The sequence below is a fragment of the Neomonachus schauinslandi genome, chromosome 2 (genome assembly GCF_002201575.2).
Source record: "Neomonachus schauinslandi chromosome 2, ASM220157v2, whole genome shotgun sequence".
Taxonomy (NCBI): domain Eukaryota; kingdom Metazoa; phylum Chordata; class Mammalia; order Carnivora; family Phocidae; genus Neomonachus; species Neomonachus schauinslandi.
In genome coordinates, this window is record NC_058404.1 from 182,560,974 (window position 1) to 182,569,285 (window position 8,312).

Below are 8,312 nucleotides of genomic sequence, written 5' to 3' on the forward strand. Positions count from 1 at the left end.
ACTAGCACCTTAATCTTGGACTTCTCAGTCTCCAGAACTGTGAGAAATAAATGTTTGTTGTGTAAGTCACCCAGTGTGTGATACTTTTGTTATGGCAGCCGAATGGACTAAGATACCAAGGAAATGCAAGGAGAAATCTGCTTGGGGGTTCTGGATTTATTGGTCAGTTTTTATTGCATTTGCTTCAATAACAAACAACCCCCAAATCTAGCACAGAGCATCATATATGGAGGTTTTCAAAACATGTTTGATGAATGAATCCCCTACCTCTAAAATAAAATATTTGGACTAAACTAATGGTTTCTAAATTTTAACAAAGAGAAACTTCTCGTTTTTTCCCCCAAGCAATTCTGTTTGGAAGCCCAAAGAGGGAAGAGATAATGGTATAGTTGTTCTAGTTGAAGGAATGGGGCTCTGAGACACTGTCTTGAAATCTTAGGGGAACCGCCTGGGTTCCATAGAACATGGTTTGAAAACCACTAATTTAGCTTCATTCTAGGACTAATAAACTATGATCCTAGGGCCTGTAATATATCAGTCAATATATCAGGATTAGCCAGTGATTTGAATAAAGCTTGGCATCACAAGTTCAGGGTCTTAACTTCCAGACTTGCTGTGCCCTTGGCCTTGTTGAGTGAGCAGACCGCTTTCCATAAGGCTCTCCATTTCACACACTACCCATCTCCCACCCCAATGGGGACAGTGCTCAGAGGGCCGCTCTCCTTCCTGTGGCCCAGAACCAGCCCGGGCTGGTCAGAGAAGACGGAGCCTCCCAGAAGCCCTGCCGTGGACACCAGCCAGAACCCCCTGGGAGCTTGGGCTAAGTCCCTCCACCTGCTCCCAGACCTCGTCTCCCTCAACTGCTCTCTCCCACTTGGGCTCTGATTTCATCCCTCCAGCACAGAACCGCAGCTGTGATAAGGGAACAGCTGGTCGGGGGATAAATAAACGAGATGGGCAAGCGATGGGTTTTCAGCCCAGCGGAAAAGTTCCCTGGCCTGGGGCCAACAGCTCCCAAGACCTACTTCAGCAGGTGTTTTCCTGGGCACCTTCCAGGTGTAAGGTCGCCAGAGAAAATACAAGGGGACACTTGAATTTGAATTTCAGCTTCCCTGTGAATAGTGTTTCCCTAGAAGCATGTCCCGTGTAATGCTGTATTTCTGTTTGCTACCCCTGGCCACCGCATCCAGGGACAGGGGCGCTGGGGAGGTGCTGGGGGCGGGGAAGGTAGGTCAGGAAATTGAGAGAAGAGAAATCAAACCGGATGTGGCACCGCACCCCCAGAGGACAGGTAGGCACTGGCGCACCTCTGAACCAGTTCGGGAGGAAGGGTGGGGTGCCTCTGGGTGATGTGTCTCTGGCGGGTCCCAGCCCTGCGGCCCCTCATCTGGAGTCAAGGCAAAGAGGCCGTGTTGTCTTCACTTCCTGTTGCTGCTGTACCCGGTTCCCACAGACTTCATGGCTTGGGATGACACCAGACGGTCACGCTCTTACAGCCCCAGAGGTCAGAGCCCCAGATGGGTCTCACTGAGCTAAAATCAAGGCATCAGTGGGACTGCATTGCTTTTGGAAATTCTAGGGGAGAACTCATTTCTCACCTTTTCCAGTTTCTCGAGGCCATCTGTCTTCCTTGGCTCTTGACCCCTCCATGTGTAAGACCCCAGTAGCGTAGCTTCTTCAAACCCCGCCCCCCTCTCTCCGGCTTCCAAGGCCCCCCCTACTCCCCTGCCTCTCATTTCTCCCTCTTCTGGTCCAGCGGGGGAACAGTGACCCACAGGAAGTCCCACTTGAGACACACGCATTCACTGGCCCCTTCGGAAGAGGGACAAGTGAGTGAGGTGCAGGACTAGGACCCACCAAAGGAAGTCCCTCATAGAAAACTGAGTCCCCAGTAGGGGGCTGAGCAGGTGCCCAGGTTTTCGGGCCAATTCTTGAAAGTGCAAAAGTGCTACCAGCCGGGGAACAAAATTCGCCGGGGACTAGTACATGGGAAGCATGAGTGTACAGGGGAGGCCAGCTTCCAGGGACAGAGGAGCCTACCCCTGTGCCTATAGAAAGAAAATAAGGCACAGGTCTCACTCACAGACACAGCAGTGTGGCATTTGCCACTCTAAGCTCCCAGATGCCACCAAACCCTGCCCTCAGAAAGTGTACGTCCTCGGAATGGGACAAGCGGCGCCACTTTCCCAGCCCAAGGCAATATTGCAGGGATCCCCCGATAAAAAGTGAAGGGAAGAAAGTGTTCTCAAACATTAGTTTGTAGGACAACATGGGACGAGTTTGATATAAATTCAGATTCCTGGGCCTCATCCCTGGGGGCTGGCGTGGGGCTGGGGAATATGCATTACTAACCAACTTCCCCGATGATATTTATGCGATGGCTCATAGGATGCACTATCAGAACCTCTGTTCTGGAGCTTTCTGTTCTTTAGGTTTGACTCCCTGTAGACGTCACCGCAGGCTCCTGCTCATGAGCCACTGTGGGGCAGCTGAGTCACAGGCTGGGACGGACCAAGAGGTAATGTGGTCAAATGCAGAGAAAAGAATCTTCTGTAGACATCTGACCCCCACCATTGGACTCCCTGCCATCTGACCCCCGCCCTCTGACACCCCCCCCCCACTCCATCCCCACCGGCACCATCTGACCCCGCACAGGGAGTTTTGTGCGGCATTGCTTCTCATTTGCAAACCTTGCTTGCTTGCTGTTCCTGTCTCCACCCTTCGATCCAAAGCACGTGCAGGGCAGGCCAGGCGCCCTCTGAATGCCTCCAGGGGCCTCTGCTCAGGGTGTGCCCAAGACAGGCGTGAATGCCACCGACCAGCCCCCACGCCATTTGAACAAAAGCCCAGAGGGAAATGGACCCCATGGGCTAGTTATGTCATTTTCCCTGCCCCGCCCCCGATACTTTAAAGGTGGACTCACCAGGCTTTTATTCCCCGTAAAACTGGGAAGCTGATGTTGCTATGTCTTCTTTCTGAGGCTCCTTCACACCCCCAGGGACTTACTGGTCAACACGCGTGACCTCACCCTCCTTTCTCGCCCCGCCCCCAGGCGGCCCCTGCCAGGCAGCGTCTGTGGGCCCCGTCGCTCCCACTGGGGGAGCGTTCACAGTGGGAACTGGATGCTGCGGGTGCACGAGGGATTGGGATGGGCGGCAGGCGCGCGGGTCTAGCCGACCGTAGTCAAGAACCAGGGCCACCAGAGGAAGAACCACGCCGCCCCTTTGTCCTGCAGCCCCTGATGGTTGCCATTCCTCTTGTTTCCCTAAGTGGGTGCCGAGGGGTCGGCACAACGAAGATGGAGGCCGAAGGCGAGAGGCTCGGCACAGGTGCACTCGGGGCACATGGGAAACTGTTTAGGCCTGTTGCTGTCAGTTTTGATCAGTCAATTTCTTCTTTTTACCTTGGCAATAACAAATTACACTCATTAACTATGAAAATAACCTTTATTATTGAATTTCTTGTGGGAAAGATAATCTCGTTAGAGTGAGTCTGAAACTCCAGTTCCTGGCCCTCTTACCCCTCATGTTTACAAGGGGAATTTTAAGAAATTCAGGTATCCTGGACAATGGCTGGTTTTTTATTGCGGAGGGTGGTGGTGTTGTCCCCACCCCCCACCCCCCCAGGGGCGCCTAGAGAGGGTGCTTGGGTGACTCAGTGGGTTAAGCATCTGACTTCGGCTCAGGTCATGATCCTGGGGTCCTGGGATTGAGCCCCACATCAGGCTCCCTGCTCAGCAGGGAGATTGCTTGTCTCTCTGCTCCTCCCCCCTGTTCATGTGCTCACGCTCTCTCTCTGTCTCTCAAATAAATAAAATTAAAATCTTAAGAAAAAAAAAAAAAAGAGGCCTAGAGAAGGAAATGGAATCTGATAAATTTTAGCCCAGAGAAATAGAGAAGTGGGGCCTGGAGTCCTGGCATTTGGGGTGAGTGGTGGAAAGGGGAGGAACAGTGAGGAATGGGGAGTCCTTTGCCGACTATAATTATGGTGCATGAGAGGGTAACACAACCCAAAGACCCTGAGCACCATTTGGGACTCAATGTCCTAATTCTGTGAGAACCCAGTAAAACTGAAAGGGATTACTGCAAAGTGAAGCGCATTGTGAGGTTGGCACAATGGCTTCAACACCCCGGTTACCTGTAGAAGTTTAAATTATCATTCAGCAAGTATCTTTTCCCTTGACACCACCAGCTCCTCCATGAGAAGCATGTACTTCCCTACCCCCTCAATATTGGGATGGATCGTGTGACTTACTTTGGCCAAAAGAACTTGGGAGAGGGACAGTGATAGTGAGCAAGTTTTGAGCCTAAGATTGAAGAAGAATTGTTTCCATTTACTCCTCAGCTTGCGGCTCATCCAAGAAAGATGACAGACACACAGGCAGATCTGGAACCAAGATGAGCAGAGCCTAGCACGGATCAGCTGAACCCAAGCTGACCAACAGACACTTGAGCAAGAAATCAATGCTTCACATATGTCACTGAGTTTTGAATGATTTGTTACGCAGCTTTACCCTAGCAATAGCTGACTGACACAGGGCCCTTTCCTTGTTGCCTACTACCTCTCTCTCTGTGTCTCCCTTCCTCTGTCCTCTGTCTTCCCCCTATCAAAATCTTTCAGCCTAAAAGGTCTGAGGTCAACCTCTCACCTCTTAGACTGAATTTCAATTACAGACTTTCCCCTCCCAAATGTATGTGCTTTTCAAGTGACTGTCTCTTTGTGAAAAGAAAGGCTTTGCTATTAAGATTTCAGGAATCAGCTAGCAGGTGAGAAAGGCATTTATAAACGGGGGACACTTTTTTTTAGGTCTCCTGATTTCACAGTCCTAGTCGCCTAAGGTGGGTCAGACCCCAACATGTAGCTGATTTGGTGGGGAAGGCTTAAAATACTGAAAGAAAGGCATGGCAAAATCTATGCTTCTGTTTCATTCTATCATTTGCTCTGAAAAAGTTGAAGCATGGGTTGGCAATTCTAGCTGGGTGTATGAGGACTTCTCCCCCTCCCCAACCCTCCCAGAAAGTTTGGCCAGATCCCCAGTCCAAATGGCAGCATGTGTTTGGAAAGATGATTAATGTTAGCACAAGGCTCCAGAGAATCTCTCAGGGCCCTTTTGTTTATTAAATATAAAAATCCATGTTTAAATATAATGTCAAGGGTATGACATGGACCAACATGATCCAAGACAGACTGCTGGCCCTAACCTTTGATAACTATGTGTGCTTTGAGTTTTGACTTCTGGGCTTAAAACCCTTAAAGATTTTCCAGGAAGGCTCAAACTACTCAAGGAAGAGGTCAATGGACGCCGACAAAGCCCATCTATTTCTTTCCATCCTCGATTCTTCATGGCAAAGGCTGTAGCTTTCACGTTGCAGATAAAGCACATAGTTGGGTCAAAATCAGTATCCATAGAAGGCAGCCATTCCTAACTACCTGGCATGGGCTGGAGAACACAGCTCTGTTCTGCCATGGGACCCAAACTCTATGTTCATTCATTCATTCCTTTAGTAAAGAGTTACTGAGAACCTGCTATGTGCCAAGCCTCACTCCAGGACTTGGAGACACATGAAACACAGACAATGCTCAGGTTCCCTGGGTAGATCCCGGAGGTGCAGAGACAGACAATACATGAGTAAACACATAGTGGTTTGGTACAAAGGACTATGAAGGAAACAAAACAAGATGATACGGTACATGTGGATAAGAGGAGATGTGTTACTATTAGGTCAGGCGGTCAGGGAATAACAGAAGCAGAAGCTTCCACGCTGCTTACCCTATGACCAACACTACTGTGAGTATTTCATGTATATTCACTCATTCAATCCTCACAGCAACTATGGGGGAGGTACTATTCCTACCTTTTTACAGATGAGGAAACTCTTGCTCAGGGAAGCCAAGTACCGTGCCCTGTATCACTGGGCTGGGAAGTAGAGGAGCTGGGCTGCAGGCCTGGTCTTGTTGCGACCGTCTGCACTTTCACCTGCTATGCATATGCTGCCGCCCCGGGCAGGTGACACTGGAACTGAAACCTAAGTAAGAGGAAGGGGCCAGCCATGTCAAGATCTGGGGAGGAGTGTTGCATGTGAGGGGATGAGATCATTGCAGTCCCCTAGGCAAGAGATGAGGGAGATATAGACCAGGGTGGCAGCAATGGACTCAGTGACAAGTGGCAGTTTTGGGATCTGTTTTCACTCCTGGTGTCATTTCCCATGTCAACATCATTTGTCCTGCTAAACTCTAAGCTCCATGAGCACCAGCGCCTCATTTGTTCTACCTATCTTAGATCCTAATGCCTCGTACAGGGCCAGGTTCACAGATATATTTAGTAATTCTTTTTGGATAAATGAATTAGTTTAATTAATTAATAAGCACTAGGGGCCACCTGGGTGGCTCAGTCGGTTAGGCGTCCAACTCCTGGTTTCAGCTTAAGTCCTGATCTCAGGGTCGTGAGATTAAACCCCGAGCCCGGGCTCCACGCTCAGCAGGGAGTCAGCTTGGATATTCTCTCTCTCCCTCTGCCCCTCCCCCACCTCAAATAAATAAATAAATAAATCTTTTAAAAAAATTAATGAGTGTTAGACCAGTCTGAAGTTGTTTTGAATCCCAAATCCTTCACCTGTTAACTGTTCCACCTTGGTTAAGTTACTTAACCTCTCTGATCTTCACTTTCATTTTCTGTACAGTAGGAATTATAAGACAGTCACAAGGTTGGGTGTCAAGAGCATTCAGTGAGATAGCTTTTGTAGAGTCAAGCACAAGACCGCCATAGGACAGCCCTACGGAAATAGTGGTGTCCATCTTCTTTTCCCTACTACATACAAACTAGAGTTGTTCCAGGGACATAAACCCATTGTAGAATTTTCAGTTGAAAGGGACTTTGAGCCCTTGTTACTTGAAGTGTGGTCCAAGGACTAGCCCATCAGTACCCTGGGGGAGCTTGTTAGAAATAAAGAAACTCATACCCTAGACCCCCTGCCTGAATCAGAGTTTCTGGGGAGAGACTGGTTATCTGGTATATTTAATAAGTACACCCCCACCCCCTCATCCTGAGTGATTCTTATTATCAAAGGAAAGGTTGGAATAGGTTGAGCTTGCTCCAGTCCAAGTTCCCATCTCCTTATATGCTGTTCCAAACACATGGACTCCAGCCCACTCCCTCTGATGCTTGCTGCCTGGGCCTCTGCACATCCTCACTAGCCCATTTTCTGGCTGCCATGCTTCAGACCCCTGCTATTCCTAACTGAGCCCCCAGTGAATTGACAACCACCCCATTAGATGCCTATGCTGGACCAATCAGCTGGGCTTAGGATGGTCCAGTAGCATCACACAAAATGGGAGCATGAGCCTGGCTGGCTCACCGACCAGTGTCACGGACCTGTGAGTAATACCTTCTCTCTTTTGCAATCCTCCTGGCTCCCCTGCTAGGCCTGAGGAGACACAACAGAACAGGATGCTGACTGCTGGGAAGGCAGCCTCATTTCTGAATCTCCAACTACATAAACAAACCCTAAAGATAGATGTCTAAGACAAGACAAATTCCTACTACCCCATCAAACATTTTCCAGGCCCATCCATGTTCACTGACCATTAATCAACTCAGAGCCCAGGGTGTCATAAAAATTTGTTTGTTCATTTCTAAGATATGATCGAACCTTCCAGAAACGAAATCTTCTTCTCCTAATTGGTGCAGAACTCACTTTAGTGAGGCATAGAACCTGCTTTTCATCCTTGGTGACCATACCCATTTGGACTGTGCGGCGTGCTGAAATGAGAATGCCTTGCATACCACCCTGTAGTACCTTTGCTTTGCACCTTAAGACACCTGCTTTTAAAAATCACTTAGATGGGGCGCCTGGGTGGCTCAGTCATTAAGCGTCTGCCTTCAGCTCGGGTCATGTTCCCAGGGTCCCAGGATCAAGCCCCGCATCGGGCTCCCTGCTCCACAGGAAGCCTGCTTCTCCTTCACCCTCTCCCCCTGCTTGAGTTCCCTCTCTCACTGTCTCTCTCTCTGTCAAATAAATAAATAAAATCTTTAAAAATAAATAAATAAATAATAAAAATCACTTAGAGGGACGCCTGGGTGGCTCAGTCGGTTGAGTGTCTGCTTTCGGCTCAGGTCATGATCCCAGGGTCCTGGGATCGAGCCCCGCATCGGGTTCCCTGCTCGGCGGGAAGCCTGCTTCTCCCTCTCCCACTCCCCCTGCTTGTGTTCCCTCTCTCGCTATGTCTCTATCTGTCAAACAAATAAATGAAATCTTTAAAAATAAATAAACAAAATAACAATACATTTATTTAAAAAAAAATCACTTGGAGAC